Below are 23391 nucleotides of genomic sequence, written 5' to 3'. Positions count from 1 at the left end.
CAGGCCAGCAGCCCGGTTCAATTCCCGTACCAGCCTCCCCGAACAGGCACCGGAATGTGGCGACTAAGGGCTTTTCACAGTAACTTCATTTGAAGCCTACTTGTGACAATAAGTGATTTTCATTTCATTTTCTTCTGCACTGCAGAAATTCTATGATTCTATGAATCTATCTCCACCACACAGTCAGTGCATTTCGGATCCTAACCATTTGCTGTGTGAATCTGCCTCCACCAAACTCATAGACAATACATTCTATATTCTAACCACTTGCTGTGTGAATGCGTCTCCACCACACTCGTAGACAGTACATTACAGATCCTAACCACACGCTGTGTGAATCTGCATCCACCACTCTCAAATAATACATTCCAAATCGATCCTAACCACTCGCTGTGCTATTGGCCTTTATGGAAGGAAATCTGCCGTCCTTGCCCAGTCTGGCCTATGTGACTCCAGACCCACAGCAACCTTTTTTTAAAAAAATATATTTTTATTCCACTTATTTTCAACATTTTTACAATTTACAAGCAGCCCCAACCCATTAAGCCTCCACCCGCTGCCCTTCCCTCAGCAGTCAACAGCAACCGAAGGAGGGGTTATACCTGTGTATCTGCTTGAATGCACGGATTATAACAGGTAAGACAAATGAACTTAAAGCCTTGATTCATGCGTGGAACTTGGATGTGGTTGAGGTAACGGAGACCTCGGCGCCGTGAGACAGCAGTGCTAACCACTGTACCGTGCTGCCCCAAAGAGGTGACAAAAATGATTGACGAGGGAAGGACTGTGGATGTTGTCTCCATGGATTTTAGTAAAGCATTTGACAAGGTCCTTCATGGCAGGCTGGTCAAAAGATTAAATCTCACAGTGTCAGGGGTGAACTAGCTGTGTGGATTTAGAACTGACTTGGCCACAGGGTGCCAGTGGAAGGGTGTTTTTCCGAATGGAAGTCTGTAACTAGTGGTGTTCCACAGGGATTGGTACTGGGACCTCTGCTGTTTGTAATTTTTATATATATATATATATATATATATATATAAATAAATGACTTGGAAGAAAACGTAGCTGGTTTGATTAGCAAGTTTGCGGATGATACTAAGATTGCAGGAGTTGTGGACAGTGATGAAGATTGTCAGCGAATACAGCAAGATATAGATAGGCTGCAAAATTGGGCGGAGAAATGGCAGATGGAATTTAACCCGGACAAATGCAAGGGGATGCATTTTGGTAGATCCAATTCAGGTAGGAGCTGTAAAATAAATGGCAGAACCATCAGTAGCATAGAGACACAGAGAGATCTGGGTGTGCAGGTCCACAGATCCTTAAAAGTGGCAGCGCAGGTAGAAATGGTGGTAAAGAAAGCATATGGCATGCTTGCCTTTATCGGACAGGGTATAGAGTATAAAAGGTCAAAAATTATGTTAGTTATATAGAAAGTTGGTTAGGCCATATTTGGAATACTGTGTCCAATTCTGGTCACCTCACTACCAGAAGGACGTGGAGGCTTTGGCGAGAGTACAGAAAAGGTTTACCAGGCTGTTTCCTGGTATGGAGGGTATTAGCTATCAGGAGCGATTGAATAAACGGGATTGTTCTCCCTAGCGAGATGGAGGCTGAGGGGTGAACTGTTAGGAGTTTATAAAATTGTAAGGGGTATAGATAAGGTGAACAGTTGGAGGATTTTTCCCAGGGTGGAAATGACAATTACAAGAGGGCACAAGTTCAAGGTGAGGGGGGATAGGTTCAGTGGAGATGTGCGCGGCATGTTTTTTTTTTACACAGAGTGGTGGTGGCCTGGAATTCACTGCCAAGTGAGGTGGTTGAGGCAGATACATTAGCGACCTTTGAGGCTTATCTGGATAGACACATGAACAGATAAGGTATAGAAGGATATAGGTAGGTGGTCTAGATACGACACGTGATCGACGCAGGCTTGGAGGGCCGAAGTGCATATTCCTGTGCTGTATTGTTCTTTGTTACTAACTACCCAAAATAAACAAACCCCAATTATTGTAGAATCCATTGTTCATCCCTCTTCGAGGTGGCTCATTTGGTTTAGGCTTCTGCCTGAGTGACCGATGTGCCCTGTCCAACTCGAAGTGGGAGGGTTATTCCCCCTCCCCCATCAACTCAGCAAACATCATTGCAAAGAACTTGTCGGCCTCGGGCCCTCCACCCCCTCGGGCTGATGAATGATTCCGCCGCCTCGACCTGTTCTCCAGGTCCTCCATCTTGGCTCTGAGCCATTTGCTGGCCTTCACAGCTCCTCAACCATTGAAGTGAACTGGTCGCTGTGCTGCGACAGAGGGCCCTCCACCTCCGTCAACTTCTCTCCTTGCTCCCGCACCTCAACCAACAACTTCATCACTGCCGCCTTTACTGGGGCAATCGCCTCCTTCACCCATTCTTCCAGCAAAGCCGTCAACCCCCTCCGAAGCATTTCCAAATGCTTGGCAAACAGCTTTTCAAACTCCATCGACATCACCTCGGTCAGAGTTTCCACGGTGAAGCAGATGGCCCCACCCATAGAACCAGCCCCCGCCATCTTTCTTCCTGCAAGACTCTCAGCAGCACTCACCGGCGTACTTTCGCTCGCCCCCTTCTTTCCAGTACCTTTCTCCTGGTACTTCTCCACAAACACATCCGAAAACTACCCCGAGACCAGACATAAATGGCCAAAAGCCAGAGACTCCAAAAGGAGCCACCTAAAGTGCGAGCCCCACCTACATGTCGTGACCGGAAGGCCTCCCGACCCACCGCAATGTGGTTGACTCAAACTGCTCCTCTGAAGTGGCCCAGTGAGATACTCAGTTGTATAAAACTGGTCCAGATAAAAAGCGGTTCAAGGTGGCTGCTCACCACCAACTTGTCAAGGACGATTAGGGATATGCAACAAATGCTTAGCTAGCGACGCTCACATCTCATAGACGAGTGACAAAAAGAAAACCCTCCACAAACTGCAATGCTAGCCAAGGAAACCGGCTGTGACAGAAGCTTCACTCTTTGAGAAATGAGAGTCTGCCTTTACATAGAGAGAGCATCCCCCAAAAATAAAATCCCCTCTTATTCTGGTTTAAGCGTTGCCATTTTTAAAGTGGGATTGAGAATTGTGAACTATGTTACTATTTCCTTTTAGTCTTTCTGATTTCTTCATTACTCATGCTTTACAATTTACATAAAAGTAACGTTATTTTTAGCCTGTGTAAAAAATGCTGGCAGCATTTTTTTTTTAATGCTCTCAAGTCTATTTATTACATCAATAGTTGAAGGGTTCCTTGCCTGTGGAAGGCAATGCTTGCGCTGAACTTGAGCTCAAAGCACTGGGTGCGAGCCCAGATTATTAGAACCTCAATAAGGGACAACCTCCAGAGACAGTCCAAACAGGAGGTCAGGCAGTTCTAATGTACAGCAGTTAGACAGCAAAATTGACAGAACATCAAAGTACACAGATTGCAGGAGGAAAAACAGAGGATGATACAATGCAGAAATGGAGGTAAAGGGTTGTATCAGCCACATATTGGTAACGGAGGGGAAACTCAGACCATTTCCATTATAGAAGCTCCTCTCATGCATTGAAGGCAGACATTTTCAGCGGGCTAATTCCAGGCAGGACAGAGGTAACAACTGGCCCCGAGGTCCCAGAATTAGTCTGGTCACTGCTCTGCTGGATTGGAGTCTGTTGTAGACTGGGAGAAGAACAGGTTCTGGGGTGACACCTCTTGTAAAGCAGCCCTCTGACACTCAGCACGGAGGCTGACACATGGCAGGGGCATCCAGGCGTTCCAAGATTTAGCACCACCAGGAAAGGGGTAAAGTTAGAATAATTTATGTCACAGGAGAAGGCTAATCAGCCCATTGAATCCATGCCAGCTCTTTGTGGGGCAATACAATCAGCCTCATTTCCCTGTCTATCCATGTGGCCTGGAGTTGTTTTTTCCCTCAACAGTCCATCGAATTTCATCTTGAAATTACCGATCGTCTCCACTTCCACCACTTTGATGCGCAGTGAGTTACACGTCATTACCACTCGCTGCATAAAAAGGTTCATCCTCACATCTCCCAATGCATCTCTGCTCAAAACCTTGAATCTGTGCCCCCTATCCTTGTGCCATCAACAAATTAAACAGCTCGATCCTATTGAAACCTCACCTAATCTTCTCCACCTCTATCAAATCTCCTCTCACTCTCCTTCGCTCCAAGTTGAACAACTCCAGCTTCTCCAACCCTAACCTCAGAGCTAAGATCCCCTTATTCCCCATTGTGGCAAATCAATTGCACCCTCTCAAGGAAACTCACGTCCTTCAAAAAAGGTAGTGAGGGGCTTTGGGGTTCTTTGAATTTTGCCATATACCAAGGCTCCGCTTCTGAAACCTTTCTCCAAGGGCAAAATATGAAACTGAGAAATCCTAAAACATCAACAGGAAACTCAGGGAACCCCAAATATATAGCCTGCAAGCAATAACTCACTCTCCCCACCACCTTCCCTACCCTCTTAAATTGAATATTTTAGTCAGGGTATTCTGCCTTGCTCGTTCCCCCCCCCCCCCCCCAATACTGAATGAACATTGAATAAAAGGTAACAAAGGCAAACGAGACAGAACTCCCCGTACTGCAGCACACTACCAAACAATCCAGCGCAATATAAAGGCAATTACTGTGGATGCTGGAATCTGAAACAAAAACAGAAAATACTGGACAATCTCGGCAAGTCTGACAGCATCGGTGGAGAGAAAGAAAGCTGTAATGTTTTGAGCCTGGATGACTTTTTAATCAAAGAGTCTAACACAATATACATGCAGGAATCATTGAAGGTGGCAGAACAAGTTGTGGGTGCTTTAATAAAAGACACAGCAGGGCAGCACGGTGGCGCAGTGGGTTAGCCCTGCTGCCTCACGCCGCCGATCCCGGCTCTGGGTCACTGTTTGTGTGGAGTTTGCACATTCTCCCCGTGTTTGCGTGGGTTTCGCCCCCACAACCCAAAGATGTGCAGGTTAGGTGGATTGGCCACGCTGCATTGCCCCTTAATTGGAAAAAATGAATTGGGTATTCTAAATTTATTTTTAAAAAATAAAATAAATAAATAAATAAAAGACACAGCATCCCAGATTTAATAACAGACACACACTGATTTGGCCTCGATTGGAGTATGCGCCCAGTTCTAGGAGCTGTACTTTAGGAAAGATGGGAAGGCATTGGTGAGAGAGAAAAGATTCACGAGATTGATTCCATGGTCAGGGAACTTCAGTTCAGTGGGTACATTGGATAAGTTGGCCTTATTTCTTCTCGAAGAGAAGGCTGAAAGGAGATTTGATAGAGCAGTTCAAAATCATGAAGGGTCTGGACAGAGTAGATAAGGAGAAACTATTCCCAATGGTGGAAGGATTAGAAATCAGAGGACACCGATTTAAGGCCAATGGCAAGAGAAACAATGGAGACGTGATAGAAAAACTTTTTCACAATGAGTGGTTAGGATCTGGAATGTACCGTCTGTGAGTGTGGTGGAGACAGATTCACACAGCGAGTGGTTAGGATCTGGAATATACTGTCTGTGAGTGTGGTGGAGACAGATTCACACAGCGAGTGGTTAGAATCTGGAATGTACCATCTGAGAGTGTGGTGGAGACAGATTCACACAGCGAGTGGTTAGGATCTGGAATGTACTGTCTGAGAGTGTGGTGGAGACAGATTCAATTGAGGGTTTCAAGAGGGAATTTAGATCATTATTTGAAAAAGGAAGAACCTATAGGATCATAAGAGGGGAGGGTGGCATGGTGGCTGAGTGGATTGCACTGCTGCTTCAAGGTGCCATGGACCTGGGTTTGATCCCAGCCCCGGGGGGGGGGGGGGGGGGGGGTCACTGTCCGTGTGGAGTTTGCACATTCGCTCCGTGCCTACGTGGGTCTCAACTCCACAACCCAAAGACATGCAAGGTAGGTGGATTGGCCATGCTAAATTGCCCCTTAATTAGGAAAAAAAGAATTGGGAACTTTAAATTTATTTTTAAAAAGGATCACAGGAGACGGGAAAGTGACACTCGGTGCATTGGTCATTTGGATTGGCAGAGCAAGCACGATGGGATGAATGGCCTCATTCTGCACTGTAACCAATCTGTGACAAGATGATGTGCACCTGGATCAGAGTGCTGTGCTACCAATCCGCCAATAAATGCCTCAGCTTTATGGCAGAACAGATGGACCAGAAAACAAACTGGGCGAGGTTGGTGCAATAGAGAGGGCACTTGGAGACCAAATCGTAGGTCTCACACAAAGGCAGGGAGAAGGTACGGAGGAAACGAGAAGCAAATCTTTAAAGATTCTCAAGCTACAGAAGAAACTTCCAAAGCATAGTCAGCTCCCTTGCTACAATCTGCAAATCTACAATAGAGTTGGCAGCACAATCCTGGGATTAGATAACAGAAGCAGAGAGCAGGAGTATGCAGATAACAGGTCACGAGCAGGTTGTACTATACCCTCGACACTGCACCTGTGGATGTGGCCGCTGCTGCAGCTTCACTGCTCAAAGCCTCGAGTGGAAATCAAGGAATCACAATTAATTTGCAGCAGAGTGTGTGTGTGAGCACTGACTGTGATCCAGAGTTAAACATATCATTAAATGTATGGCAACATATGGTCACCCCAGAAAGGCACAGAATGGTAACACCAAACAGGAAAAAAAGGTTGGATGGTCACACAACGTGCAAAGTGTCAGAAAACAGATACATTTGTGTAGCTGTGCGCACAGTGTAACAAGCACCCCTCCTGCTTGCACAGTGTTACAGCATCTCACCCCTCGTGCACAGGATTACAGGCCCCTCTCTGCATTTGTGCAGACACCCGATTACGGGCCCACGCTCACACCCGATTACGGGCCCACGCTCGCGCGGACACCCGGATTACGGGCCCACGCTCGCGCGGACACCCGGATTACGGGCCCACGCTCACACCCGATTACAGGCCCACGCTCGCTCGGACACCCGACTACAGGCCCACGCTCACTCGGACACCCGATTACAGGCCCACGCTGACACCCGATTACAGGCCCACGCTGACACCCGATTACAGGCCCACGCTGACACCCGATTACAGGCCCACGCTGACACCCGATTACAGGCCCACGCTGACACCCGATTACAGGCCCACGCTGACACCCGATTACAGGCCCACGCTGACACCCGATTACAGGCCCACGCTGACACCCGATTACAGGCCCACGCTGACACCCGATTACAGGCCCACGCTGACACCCGATTACAGGCCCACGCTGACACCCGATTACAGGCCCACGCTGACACCCGATTACAGGCCCACGCTGACACCCGATTACAGGCCCACGCTGACACCCGATTACAGGCCCACGCTGACACCCGATTACAGGCCCACGCTGACACCCGATTACAGGCCCACGCTGACACCCGATTACAGGCCCACGCTGACACCCGATTACAGGCCCACGCTGACACCCGATTACAGGCCCACGCTGACACCCGATTACAGGCCCACGCTGACACCCGATTACAGGCCCACGCTGACACCCGATTACAGGCCCACGCTGACACCCGATTACAGGCCCACGCTGACACCCGATTACAGGCCCACGCTGACACCCGATTACAGGCCCACGCTGACACCCGATTACAGGCCCACGCTGACACCCGATTACAGGCCCACGCTGACACCCGATTACAGGCCCACGCTGACACCCGATTACAGGCCCACGCTGACACCCGATTACAGGCCCACGCTGACACCCGATTACAGGCCCACGCTGACACCCGATTACAGGCCCACGCTGACACCCGATTACAGGCCCACGCTCGCGCGACTCCAGGATTACGGGCCCACGCTGACACCCGATTACGGGCCCACGCTGACACCCGATTACAGGCCCACGCTCGCGCGACTCCAGGATTACGGGCCCACGCTGACACCCGATTACGGGCCCATGCTCGCGTGGACTCCAGGATTACGGGCCCACGCTGACACCCGATTACGGGCCCACGCTCGCACGGACTCCAGGATTACGGGCCCACGCTCGCGCGGACACCCGATTACGGGCCCACGCTCACACCCGATTACAGGCCCACGCTCACACCCGATTACGGGCCCACGCTCACTCGGCCACCCGATTACAGGCCCACGCTCGCGCGGATACCAGGATTACAGGCCCACGCTGACACCCGATTACGGGCCCATGCTCGCGCGGACACCAGGATTACGGGCCGCCGCCCGCGCGGACACCAGGATTACGGGCCGCCGCCCGCGCGGACACCAGGATTACGGGCCGCCGCCCGCGCGGACACCAGGATTACGGGCCGCCGCCCGCGCGGACACCAGGATTACGGGCCGCCGCCCGCGCGGACACCAGGATTACGGGCCGCCGCCCGCGCGGACACCAGGATTACGGGCCGCCGCCCGCGCGGACACCAGGATTACGGGCCGCCGCCCGCGCGGACACCAGGATTACGGGCCGCCGCCCGCGCGGACACCAGGATTACGGGCCGCCGCTCGCGCGGACACCAGGATTACGGGCCGCCGCTCGCGCGGACACCAGGATTACGGGCCGCCGCTCGCGCGGACACCAGGATTACGGGCCGCCGCTCGCGCGGACACCAGGATTACGGGCCGCCGCTCGCGCGGACACCAGGATTACGGGCCGCCGCTCGCGCGGACACCAGGATTACGGGCCGCCGCTCGCGCGGACACCAGGATTACGGGCCGCCGCTCGCGCGGACACCAGGATTACGGGCCGCCGCTCGCGCGGACACCAGGATTACGGGCCGCCGCTCGCGCGGACACCAGGATTACGGGCCGCCGCTCGCGCGGACACCAGGATTACGGGCCGCCGCTCGCGCGGACACCAGGATTACGGGCCGCCGCTCGCGCGGACACCAGGATTACGGGCCGCCGCTCGCGCGGACACCAGGATTACGGGCCGCCGCTCGCGCGGACACCAGGATTACGGGCCGCCGCTCGCGCGGACACCAGGATTACGGGCCGCCGCTCGCGCGGACACCAGGGATTACGGGCCGCCGCTCGCGCGGACACCAGGATTACGGGCCGCCGCTCGCGCGGACACCAGGATTACGGGCCGCCGCTCGCGCGGACACCAGGATTACGGGCCGCCGCTCGCGCGGACACCAGGATTACGGGCCCACGCTCGCGCGGACACCAGGATTACGAGCCGCCGCTCGCGCGGACACCAGGATTACGGGCCGCCGCTCGCGCGGACACCCGATTACAGGCCCACGCTCGCGCGGACACCCGATTACAGGCCCACGCTTGCGCGGACACCCGATTACAGGCCCACGCTCAACAACAGGTGAATTCTTTCACAGACTTACGCACACACTATTACAGAGCCCTGCACACACGATCACAGAGCCGCGTATACACCCAGGCACACTCAATTACAGGCCCATAGCACATAGACGCACTTGATTTACAGGCCCATAACACATAGACGCACTCGATTACAGACCCATACACACAGGCACACTCAATCACAGACCCATACACACAGGCACACTCAATTACAGACCCATACACACAGGCACACTCAATTACAGACCCATACACACAGGCACACTCAATTACAGACCCATACACACAGGCAAACTCAATTACAGACCCATACACACAGGCAAACTCGATTACAAACCCATACACACAGGCACACTCAATTACAGACCCATACACACAGGCACATTTGCATACAGACCCATATACACAGGCGCACTCGCATACAAACCCATACACACAGGCGCACTCACCTACAGACACATACACACAGGCACACTCAATTACAGACCTCCACAAAACAACCTTAATTGGATCCATGCACACATTAAATTAACAGATCCACATACCCACGTGCGCACTCATTAACAGATCCAGAGACACATGCACTAGATTACAGACATACACACCCACATGTGTACTTGATTACAAACCTACACACACATGCTCACTCGATTAATAATAATCTTTATTATTGTCACAAGTAGGTTTATATTAACACTACAATGAAGTTACTGTGAAAATCCCCTAGTTGCCACACTCCTGCGCCTGTTCTTTTTTTTTAAATAATTTTTATTGAAATTTTTACAAAATGTAAACATCTTAACTCTATCAACAAACAACCGCGGTAACACCCCATGAACAATACCCCCCCAGCTCCAAGAGCAACTTCAAACAAAAGGAAAGAACAAAAAAAACAAAAGAGCGCCCAGACAACGAAAGGGAAAGAGATACCACCCTCCACAAACCCATGTGCACAGTTCTCCCTCCCCCCAATCCTTCCCCCCCCCCCCCCCCCCCCCCCTCCCGGGTTGCTGCTGCTGCCGGCCTATTTCCCTACCGTTCCGCCAGGAAATCCAGAAAAGGCTGCCACCGCCTGAAAAACCCTTGTACTGATCCCCTCAGGGCAAATTTCACCCTCTCCAATTTAATGAACCCCGCCATATCAGAGATCCAGGCCTCCACGCTTGGGGGCCTCGCATCCTTCCATTGGAGCAAGATCCTCCGCCGGGCTACTAGGGACGCAAAGGCCAGAACCCCGGCCTCTTTCGCCTCCTGCACACCCGGCTCCACTGCAACCCCAAAAATTGCGAGTCCCCAGCCTGGTTCGACCCTGGATCCCACCACCCTCGACACCGTCCTTGCTACCCCCTTCCAAAACTCCCCCAACGCCGGGCACGCCCAAAACATATGGGCGTGGTTCGCTGGGCTCCCCGAGCACCTAGCATACCTGTCCTCTCCCCCGAAAAACCAACTCATCCTCGACCCAGTCATGTGGGCCCTATGCAGCACCTTGAACTGTATGAGGCTAAGCCTTGCACAGGAAGAGGAGGAATTCACTCTCTCCAGGGCATCCGGCCACGTCCCCTCCTCAATCTCCTCACCCAGCTCCTCTTCCCATTTACCCTTCAGTTCCTCCACCAAGGCCTCGTCTACCTCCTGCATTACCCGGTATATGTCTGAAATCCTCCCTCCTCCGGCCCACACCCCCGAGAGCACCCTGTCCCGTACTCCCCGTGGGGGCAACAAGGGGAACCCCTCCATCTGCCGCCTGGCAAACGCCCTAACCTGCATGTACCTAAACATGTTCCCCGGGGGGAGCCCAAACTTGCCCTCTAACTCCCCCAAACTCGCGAACCTCCCCTCCACAAACAGGTCCCTCAACCTCCTAACCCCTGCCCTGTGCCAGCCCAGAAATCCGCCGTCAATGCTCCCTGGGAGAAACCGATGGTTCCCCCGTATCGGTGCCTCCATCGAGCCCCCCATTTCTCCCCTGTGCCGTCTCCATTGCCCCCAAATTTTGACGGTAGCCGCCACCACCGGGCTTGTGGTATACCTCGTTGGAGGGAGCGGCAACGGCGCCGTTACTAGCGCCTCCAAGCTCGTGCCCACACAAGACGCCGCCTCCATCGTCTTCCATGCTGCCCCTTCCTCGTCAATTACCCACTTACGCACCATCGCTGCGTTGGCAGCCCAATAGTACCCACAGAGGTTGGGCAACGCCAGCCCCCCCCCCCATCCCTGCCTCGTTCCAGGAACACTCTTCGAACCCTCGGAGTCCCATGCGCCCACACAAATCCCGTGATACTCCTGTTGACCCTCCTAAAAAAGGCCTTCGGGATAAGGATTGGAAGGCACTGGAACAGGAACAAAAACCTCGGGAGCACCGTCATCTTGACGGACTGCACCCTCCCCGCCAGTGACAGCGGTAACATATCCCACCTCTTAAACTCCTCCTCCATCTGCTCCACCAACCTTGTGAGGTTGAGCTTGTGCAGGGCCCCCCAGCTCCCCGCCACCTGGACCCCTAGGTACCTGAAGCTCTTCCCTGCCTGCTTCAATGGGAGCCTACCAATCCCCTCCTCTTGATCCCCCGGATGCACCACAAACACCTCACTCTTGCCCAGGTTCAATTTATACCCCGAGAAACCCCCGAATTCGCTAAGAATCCTCATCACCTCCGGCATCCCCCCCCACCGGGTCCGCCACATACAGCAACAGGTCGTCCGCATACAGCGACACTTGATGCTCCTCCCCACCCCGCACCAGGCCCCTCCAGTTCCCTGACTCCCTCAATGCCATGGCCAGGGGCTCAATCGCCAACGCGAAGAGCAAGGGGGACAGGGGGCACCCCTGTCTCGTCCCCCGGTACAGCCGAAAGTACTCCGACCTCCTCCTATTTGTGGCTACACTCGCCATCGGGGCCTCGTAGAGCAGCCTCACCCACCGGATAAACCCCTCCCCAAACCCAAACCTCTCCAACACCTCCCACAAATACTCCCACTCAACCCTATCGAAGGCCTTCTCCGCATCTAATGCCACCACTATCTCCGCCTCCCCTTCCACAGCCAGCATCATAATGACGTTGAGGAGCCTTCGTACGTTTGTGTTCAGCTGCCTTCCCTTCACAAACCCCGTCTGGTCCTCATGAATGATCCCAGGCACACAATCCTCTATTCTAGTGGCCAGGATCTTTGCCAGCAGCTTTGCATCGGCGTTCAGCAGCAAAATCGGCCTATATGATCCACACTGCAGAGGGTCCTTGTCCCGCTTCAGGATCAAGGAAATCAGCGCCCGTGACATAGTTGGGGGCAGAGCCCCTCCTCCCTTGCCTCATTAAAGGTCCGGACCAACAGGGGGCCCAACAGGTCCAAATACTTTTTTTTTTAAATGTTTTTTTATTGAGTTTTCATATTTTATATATGACAAATTACAAGTTATTAGAGAGAGAGAAAAAAAAAAGGAAAACACAAAAATTTAACATGAATATTTACAGGTAAGCATCTTCATAACAATAATTGTGGCCGCCCCCTTTAGCCAGCATACATATTTTACATTCCCCAATATGGCCGAGGCACATGTTTATAGGCATTTATTTATAGTTTGGTTTTGGGCCTTGGCTTGCCATCAAGCCCCCATACCGAGCCCGTAGCCCCCCCCCCCCTCCCTCCCCCCGGCTACCTTCCCCCGATTCCCGTCCATTTTCCCCTGGTTCTTGGCCACCCGACTATTCTTCCTCCTGTACGTTGGCCACAAACAGGTCCCGGAACAGTTGCATGAATGGCTCCCACGTTCTGTGGAAGCCGTCGTCCGACCCTCGGATGGCAAATTTGATTTTCTCCATTTGGAGAGATTCCGAGAGGTCGGACAGCCAGTCTGCAGCTCTGGGTGGTGCTGCTGACCGCCAGCCAAACAGGATTCTACGGCGGGCAATCAGGGAGGCAAAGGCAAGGGCGTCCGCCCTCCTCCCCAGGAATAGATCTGGCTGGTCTGAAACCCCGAAGACCGCCACTATCGGGCATGGCTCCACCCTCACCCCCACCACTTTGGACATAGCCTCGAAGAAGGCTGTCCAGTACTCCACAAGTCTGGGGCAAGACCAGAACATGTGGGCGTGGTTGGCCGGGCCTCTCTGGCACCGCTCACATTTGTCCTCCACCTCCGGGAAGAACCTACTCATACGGTTTCTTGTTAAGTGGGCTCTATGTACCACTTTTAGTTGCGTCAGGCTGAGCCTTGCGCACGTGGAGGTGGAGTTGACCCTATGCAGTGCTTCGCTCCAGAGTCCCCACCCTATCTCCATCCCCAGGTCGTCCTCCCATTTCCTTCTTGTTGCGTCCAGTACGGTGTCGTCCCTATCTACCAGTCGGTCATACATGTCACTACAGTTCCCTTTCTGTAGGATACTTGCGTCCAGTAGGTCTTCCAGTAGTGTCTGTCGTGGCGGTTGTGGGTATGTCCTTGTCTCCTTTCGTAGGAAGTTTTTGAGCTGCAGGTACCGTAGCTCGTTCCCCCCAGCTAGCTGAAATTTCTCTGTCAGTTCGTCCAGTGTTGCGATCCTGTCGTCCGTGTATAGGTCCCTGACTGTCAGTGTCCCCCCGTCCTGCCTCCACCTTTTGAAGGTGGCGTCAGTCAGTGCTGGTGTGAACCTATGGTTGTTGCAGATGGGAGCCTTGTCCGACATTTTGTACAGGCCAAATTGCTGCCGCAGTTGGTCCAAATACTTTTTATAGAATTCCGCCGGAAACCCATCCGGCCCCGGCGCCTTCCCCGACTGCATGCTCCCTATCCCTTTGACCACCTCCTCCAGCTCGATCGGCGCCCCTAGTCCCTCCACCTGCACCTCTTCCACCCTCGGGAATCGCAGCTTGTCCAAGAAGCGCCCCATTCCACCCCCCTCCACCGGGGGTTCAGACGGGTACAGTTCCCCATAGAAGTCCCTGAAGACCCCATTGACATCTACCCCCCTCCGCACCACCTTCCCAGCTCTATCCATCACTCCCCCAATCTCCCTGGCTGCGTCTCGCTTCCGGAGCTGGTGCGCCAGCATCCTGCTCGCCTTCTCCCCATATTCATACACCGCCCCCTGTGCTTTCCTCCACTGAGCTTCCGCCTTGCTGGTTGTCAGTAGGTCAAATCTGGCCTGAAGGCTACGCCTCTTCCCCAGCAATCCCTCCTCTGGGGCCTCTTCCCCAGCAATCCCTCCTCTGGGGCCTCCGCATATCTCCTATCCACCTGCACCATCTCCCCTCTCAGTCCAGCACCTGTTCTGATACACAGAGGGAGAATTCAGAATGCCCAATTCACATAACAGTCCGTCTTTCGGAACTTGTGGGAGGAAATCGGAGCACCCGGAAGAAACCCATAGAGACACGGGAAGAACGCGTAGACTCCGCACAGTGACCCAAGCTGGGAATCGAACCTGGGTCCTGGGCGCTGCGAAGCAATAGTGCTGTGTTGTAGAGACCGTGCATTGTCAATTACAGACACACGCACAATTACAGACCCACAGGAACTCATGATTACATATGCACACACACACACACACAATTACAGATCCTAACATATACATACATCCAATAATCCCTGCAGTGCAGAAGAAGGCCATTTGTCCCACCGTGTCTTTACCAACCCCAGAAAGAGCGTCCTACTTAGGACCACTCCCCTGCCCATTCTCTGTAATCCCACCTAACCGTTGGACACTGAGGTGTAATTTAGCATGGCCAGTCCCCCTAACCTGCACATCTTTGGACTGTGGGAGGAAATTTGGGCAGACGTCAGTAACGTGCAAACTGCACACAGATGGCCACCCAAGGTCAGAATCGAACCCGGGTCCCTGGCGCTGTGAGGTAGCATAGTTAATCACTGTGGTAACACACACGGGTGACAGACACCCAGGATTACATAAACGCACACATTTCCCGGATTGCATGCAATCCTGGATTAATCATCCCACATTACAGACATGGGCCCACTCATCCCGCATTACAGACATGGGCCCACTCATCCCGCATTACAGACATGGGCCCACTCATCCCGCATTACAGGCATGGGCCCACTCATCCCGCATTACAGACATGGGCCCACTCATCCCGCATTACAGACATGGGCCCACTCATCCCGCATTACAGACATGGGCCCACTCATCCCGCATTACAGACATGGGCCGACGCATCCCGCATTACAGACATGGGCCCACTCATCCCGCATTACAGACATGGGCCCACTCATCCCGCATTACAGACATGGGCCGACGCATCCCGCATTACAGACATGGGCCCACTCATCCCGCATTACAGACATGGGCCCACTCATCCCGAATTACAGACATGGGCCGACGCATCCCGCATTACAGACATGGGCCCACTCATCCCGCATTACAGACATGGGCCGACGCATCCCGCATTACAGGCACGGTCCCACTCATCCCGCATGGGACAAACACACTCAAGGCGGCACAGTGATTAGCACTGTTGCCTCTCGGTGCCGAGGACCTGGGTTCGATCCCGACCCCAGGTCACTGTCCGTGTGGAATTTGCACATTCTCCCCTGTCTGTCTGGGTATCACCCTCACAACCCAAGAAGGTGTGCAGAGTGGGTGAAATGGCCACGCTAAATTGCCCCTTAATTGGAAAACAATTATTTTTTTAAAATACAGACACACGTGCATTCACCCCACATTACAGACAGGCACAGACGCACACTCACCCAGCATTACAGACAGTACGCACCCCTCGCGTTACAGACAGGCACGCACACCCCGCATTACAGACAGGCGCGCACACCCCGCATTACAGACAGGCGCGCACACCCCGCATTACAGACAGGCGCGCACAACCCGCCTTACAGACAGGCGCGCACACCCCGCGTTACAGACAGGCGCGCACACCCCGCGTTACAGACAGGCACGCACCCCTCGCGTTACAGACAGGCACGCACACCCCGCGTTACAGACAGGCACGCACACCCCGCCTTATAGACAGGCACACACACCCAGCATTACAGACAGGCGCGCACACCCCGCATTACAGACAGGCGCGCACACCCCGCATTACAGACAGGCGCGCACACCCCGCATTACAGACAGGCGCGCACACCCCGCATTACAGACAGGCGCGCACACCCCGCATTAGACAGGCACGCACACCTCGCATTACAGACAGGCACGCACACCCCGCATTACAGACAGGCACGCACACCCTGCATTACAGACAGGCACGCACACCCCGCATTACAGACAGGCACGCACACCCCGCATTACAGACAGGCACGCACACCCCGCATTACAGACAGGCACGCACACCCCGCATTACAGACAGGCACGCACACCCCGCATTACAGACAGGCACGCACACCCCGCATTACAGACAGGCACGCACACCCCACATTACAGACAGGCACGTACACCCCGCATTACAGACAGACACGCGCACATCCGGCATTACAGACACACACACATCCGGCATTACAGACACACACACATCCGGCATTACAGACACACACACACATCCGGCATTACAGACACACACACATCCGGCATTACAGACACACACACATCCGGCATTACAGACACACACACATCCGGCATTACAGACACACACACATCCGGCATTACAGACACACACACATCCGGCATTACAGACACACACACATCCGGCATTACAGACACACACACATCCGGCATTACAGACACACACACATCCGGCATTACAGACACACACACATCCGGCATTACAGACACACACACATCCGGCATTACAGACACACACACATCCGGCATTACAGACACACACACATCCGGCATTACAGACACACACACATCCGGCATTACAGAAACACACACATCCGGCATTACAGACACACACACATCCGGCATTACAGACACACACACATCCGGCATTACAGACACACACACATCCGGCATTACAGACACACACACATCCGGCATTACAGACACACACACATCCGGCATTACAGACACACACACATCCGGCATTACAGTCTCACACACACATCCCGCATTACAGTCTCACACACACATCCCGCATTACAGTCTCACACACACATCCCGCATTACAGTCTCACACACACATCCTGCATTACAGTCTCACACATACATCCCGCATTAGTCCCACACACACACACACATATCCCGCATTAGTCTCACACACACATCCCGCATTACAGTCTCACACACACACACATCCTGCATTACAGTCACACACACACACATCCGGCATTGCAGTCTCACACAAACACATCCCGCATTACAGTCTCAAACACATCCCGCATTAGTCTCACACACACACATCCCGCATTAGTCTCACACACACACATCCCGCATTAGTCTCACACGCACACATCCAGCATTAGTCTCACACGCACACATCCAGCATTACAGTCTCACACACACATCCTGCATTACAGTCTCACACACACATCCTGCATTACAGTCTCACACACACACATCCGGCATTACAGTCTCACACACACACATCCGGCATTACAGTCTCACACACACACACATCGCGCATTACAGTCTCTCACACACACACATCCGGCATTACAGTCTCACACACACACACACATCCCGCATTACAGTCTCACACAAACACATCCCGCATTACAGTCTCACACATACACATCCCGCATTAGTGTCACACACACACACATCCAGCATTTCAGTCTCACACACACACACATCCCGCATTAGTCTCACACACACACATCCCACATTAGTCTCACACACACACATCCCACATTAGTCTCACACACACACATCCCGCATTAGTCTCACACACACATCCCGCATTACAGTCTCACACACACACATCCCGCATTACAGTCTCACACATACACATCCCGCATTACAGTCTCACACACACACATCCCGCATTACAGTCTCACACACACACATCCCGCATTACAGTCTCACACACACACATCCCGCATTACAGTCTCACACACACACATCCCGCATTACAGTCTCACACACACACATCCCGCATTACAGTCTCACACACACACATCCCGCATTAGTGTCACACACACATCCAGCATTTCAGTGTCACACACACATCCCGCATTAGTGTCACACACACACATCCGGCATTACAGTCTCACACACACACCCGGCATTACACCCTCACACACACACACATCCGGCATTACAGTCTCACACACACATCCCTCGTTACAGTCTCACACACACACATCCCGCGTTACAGTCTCACACACACACATCCCGCGTTAGTCTCACACACACACATCCCGCGTTACAGTCTCACACACACATCCCGCATTACAGTCTCACACACACATCCCACATTACAGTCTCACACACACATCCCGCATTACAGTCTCACACACACACACCTGCATTAGTCTCACACACACACATCCCGCATTACAGTCTCACACACACACATCCCGCATTACAGTCTCACACACACACATCCCGCATTACAGTCTCGCACACACACATCCCGCATTACAGTCTCGCGCACACATCCCGCATTACAGTCTCGCACACACATCCCGCATTACAGTCTCACACACACACATCCCGCATTACAGTCTCACACACACACATCCCGCATTACAGTCTCACACACACACATCCCGCATTACAGTCTCACACACACACATCCCGCATTAGTCTCATACACACACATCCCGCATTACAGTCTCACACACACATCCCGCATTACAGACACACACACATCCGGCATTACAGACACACACACATCCGGCATTACAGTCTCACACACATCCGGCATTACAGTCTCACACACACATCCCGCATTACAGTCTCACACACACATCCTGCATTACAGTCTCACACACACATCCTGCATTACAGTCTCACACACACATCCCGCATTAGTCCCACACACACACATATCCCGCATTAGTCTCACACACACACATCCCGCATTACAGTCTCACACACACACATCCCGCATTACAGTCTCACACACACACATCCCGCATTACAGTCTCGCACACACACATCCCGCATTACAGTCTCGCACACACATCCCACATTACAGTCTCACACACACATCCCGCATTACAGTCTCACACACACACATCCCGCATTACAGTCTCACACACACATCCCGCATTACAGACACACACACATCCGGCATTACAGACACACACACATCCGGCATTACAGTCTCACACACATCCCGCATTACAGTCTCACACACACATCCCGCATTACAGTCTCACACACACATCCTGCATTACAGTCTCACACACACATCCTGCATTACAGTCTCACACACACATCCCGCATTAGTCCCACACACACACACACATATCCCGCATTAGTCTCACACACACACATCCCGCATTACAGTCTCACACACACACACATCCTGCATTACAGTCACACACAAACACATCCCGCATTACAGTCTCAAACACATCCCGCATTAGTCTCACACACACACTTCCCGCATTAGTCTCACACACACACATCCCGCATTAGTCTCACACGCACACATCCAGCATTAGTCTCACACGCACACATCCAGCATTACAGTCTCACACACACATCCTGCATTACAGTCTCACACACACACATCCGGCATTACAGTCTCACACACACACACATCGCGCATTACAGTCTCTCACACACACACATCCGGCATTACAGTCTCACACACACACACATCCCGCATTACAGTCTCACACAAACACATCCCGCATTACAGTCTCACACAAACACATCCGGCATTACAGTCTCACACAAACACATCCCGCATTACAGTCTCACACACACACACATCCCGCATTAGTCTCACACACACACACATCCCGCATTAGTCTCACACACACACATCCCACATTAGTCTCACACACACACATCCCGCATTAGTCTCACACACACACATCCCGCATTAGTCTCACACACACACATCCCGCATTACAGTCTCACACACACACATCCCGCATTACAGTCTCACACACACACATCCCGCATTACAGTCTCACACACACACATCCCGCATTACAGTCTCACACACACACATCCCGCATTACAGTCTCACACACACACATCCCGCATTACAGTCTCACACACACACAACCCGCATTACAGTCTCACACACACACATCCCGCATTAGTGTCACACACACACATCCAGCATTTCAGTGTCACACACACATCCCGCATTAGTGTCACACACACACATCCGGCATTACAGTCTCACACACACACCCGGCATTACACCCTCACACACACACACATCCGGCATTACAGTCTCACACACACATCCCTCGTTACAGTCTCACACACACACATCCCGCGTTACAGTCTCACACACACACATCCCGCGTTAGTCTCACACACACACATCCCACGTTACAGTCTCACACACACGTCCCGCATTACAGTCTCACACACACATCCCGCATTAGTCTCACACACACATCCCGCATTACAGTCTCACACACACACACCCGCATTAGTCTCACACACACACATCCCGCATTACAGTCTCACACACACACATCCCGCATTACAGTCTCACACACACACATCCCGCATTAGTCTCGCACACACACATCCCGCATTACAGTCTCGCACACACATCCCGCATTACAGTCTCGCACACACATCCCGCATTACAGTCTCGCACACACATCCCGCATTACAGTCTCACACACACACATCCCGCATTACAGTCTCACACACACACATCCCGCATTACAGTCTCACACACACACATCCCGCATTACAGTCTCACACACACACATCCCGCATTACAGTCTCACACACACGCATCCCGCATTACAGTCTCACACACACATCCCGCATTACAGTCTCACACACACATCCCGCATTACAGTCTCTCACACACATCCCGCATTACAGTCTCACACACACACATCCCGCATTACAGTGTCACACACACACATCCCGCATTAGTGTCACACACACACACATCCAGCATTTCAGTGTCACACACACACGTCCGGCATTACAGTCTCACACACACACATCCCGCATGACAGTCTCACACACCCCGCATGACAGTCTCACACACCCCGCATGACAGTCTCACACACACATCCCGCATTACAGACTTTCACACACACACGTCCCGCATGACAGTCTCACACGCACACGTCCCGCATGAGTCTCACACGCACATGTCCCGCATTACACTCTCACACACACACATCCCGCATTACACTCACACACACACACACACATCCCGCATTACACTCTCACACACATCCCGCATTACAGTCTCACGAACACACATCCCGCATTACAGTCTCACGCACACACATCCCGCATTACAGTCTCACGCACACACATCCCGCATTACAGTCTCACACACACACATCCCGCATTACAGACTCTCACACACATCCCGCATTACAGTCTCTCACACACATCCCGCATTATAGACTCACACACACACATCCCGCATTACAGACTCACACACACATCCCGCATTAGTCTCACACACACACATCCCGCATTACAGTCTCACACACACACATCCCGCATTAGTCTCACACACACATCCCGCATTACAGTCTCACGCACACACATCCCGCATTACAGTCTCACGCACACACATCCCGCATTACAGTCTCACGCACACACATCCCGCATTAGTCTCACACACACACATCCCGCATTACAGTCTCACACACACACATCCCGCATTACAGACTCTCACACACAGATCCCGCATTAGTCTCACACACACACATCCCGCATTACAGTCTCACACACACACATCCCGCATTACAGTCTCACACACACATCCCGCATTACAGTCTCACACACACATCCCGCATTACTGTCACACACACACATCCCGCATTACAGTGTCACACACACACATCCCGCATTACAGTGTCACACACACACACATCCAGCATTACAGTCTCACACACACACCTCCCGCATTACAGTCTCACACACACACATCCCGCATTACAGTCTCACACACACACATCTCGCATTACAGTCTCACACACATACATCCGGCATTACAGTCTCACACACATACATCCGGCATTACAGTCTCACACACACATCCCGCATTACAGCCTCGCACACACATCCCGCATTACAGTCTCACACACACATCCCGCATTACAGTCTCACACACACACATCCGGCATTACAGTCTCACACACACACATCCCGCATTACAGCCTCGCACACACACATCCGGCATTAGTCTCACACACACATCCCGCATTAGAGTCTCACACACACACGTCCCGCATTACAGTCTCACACACACATCCCGCATTACAGTCTCACACACACATCCCGCATTACAGTCTCTCACACACACACACATCTCGCATGACAGGCCATCTCTGCCCTTGTGACTCTGTCTGTAGGCCCCAGCCCTGGCTTTTCAACCTCTCTCGCTGACAATCCTCTCCCGGACCCCGCGTCCTACCTGCAGCTGCCGGCCACCTCCCTCCCTGCGCGATGTAGCGGGGCTGGGGGGGGCCCGAGCGTTCAGACCCGGCGGGAAGCCCCGCTCCGGCCTCCCGGCTTCATTCCGCCTTCGCTCAATAACATCCCGGAGCCGGGCCCCCCCACAGCTCCATCAGCCTCTGCCATTGGTCCACCACCCAGTCCCATCCGCGCTGCCCATTGGCCGGTGGGCGGGGCCTGTGTCACCCTTTCAGCCGTCCGGGTTGCGCCGGTGTCTCACCCTAAACCTTCCGGCTTCTGGCCTTTCTGCGCCGGCATCCCTGCGGAGCTGCCCGGCAACCCCCGCCCCGTCATCCACAGGCCACGGCCTGCAGTCTCCCTCCGTTCCCCGCCTTCACATCCAGGGGCTGCAGTGGAGGGTGGGCGAAGCCGGGCGCCGCTTCGTTGGGCATTGGGCGGCTTCACCCGCGTGCTGCATTCTGGGCGCCCAGCGCCGCCATAGCTGCCGGCCGCAGCCGCAGGGAAACCGGGCGGCTCAGAGGGAGCATTGCTCCGTCAGCCACCAGTCTCTCACTCTGTGATTACCCCCAGCGCCTCGCACAGCGGTTCCCTTTCCTCCCCACCCGCCCTTGACAGGCTTTTCAAAAAGCCGACGGAATTATCCTC

General features: G+C 53.1%; 1 protein-coding gene across 1 annotated transcript in view; it reads right to left on the bottom strand.

The window, feature by feature from the left end:
- Nucleotides 1-22901, bottom strand: part of LOC119962283 (protein FAM126B-like) — an 85011-nt gene extending 62110 nt beyond the window's left edge. The window contains exon 1 of the mRNA XM_038790270.1: nt 22745-22901. The gene's annotated coding sequence lies outside the window, so the exon portion shown is untranslated. The remainder of the gene's footprint in view (nt 1-22744) is intronic.
- Nucleotides 22902-23391: the final 490 nt, after the last annotated feature.

Source organism: Scyliorhinus canicula, chromosome 2 (assembly GCF_902713615.1).
Source record: "Scyliorhinus canicula chromosome 2, sScyCan1.1, whole genome shotgun sequence".
NCBI classification, from domain to species: Eukaryota; Metazoa; Chordata; class Chondrichthyes; order Carcharhiniformes; family Scyliorhinidae; genus Scyliorhinus; species Scyliorhinus canicula.
This window is presented reverse-complemented; position numbering and strand designations above follow the sequence as displayed.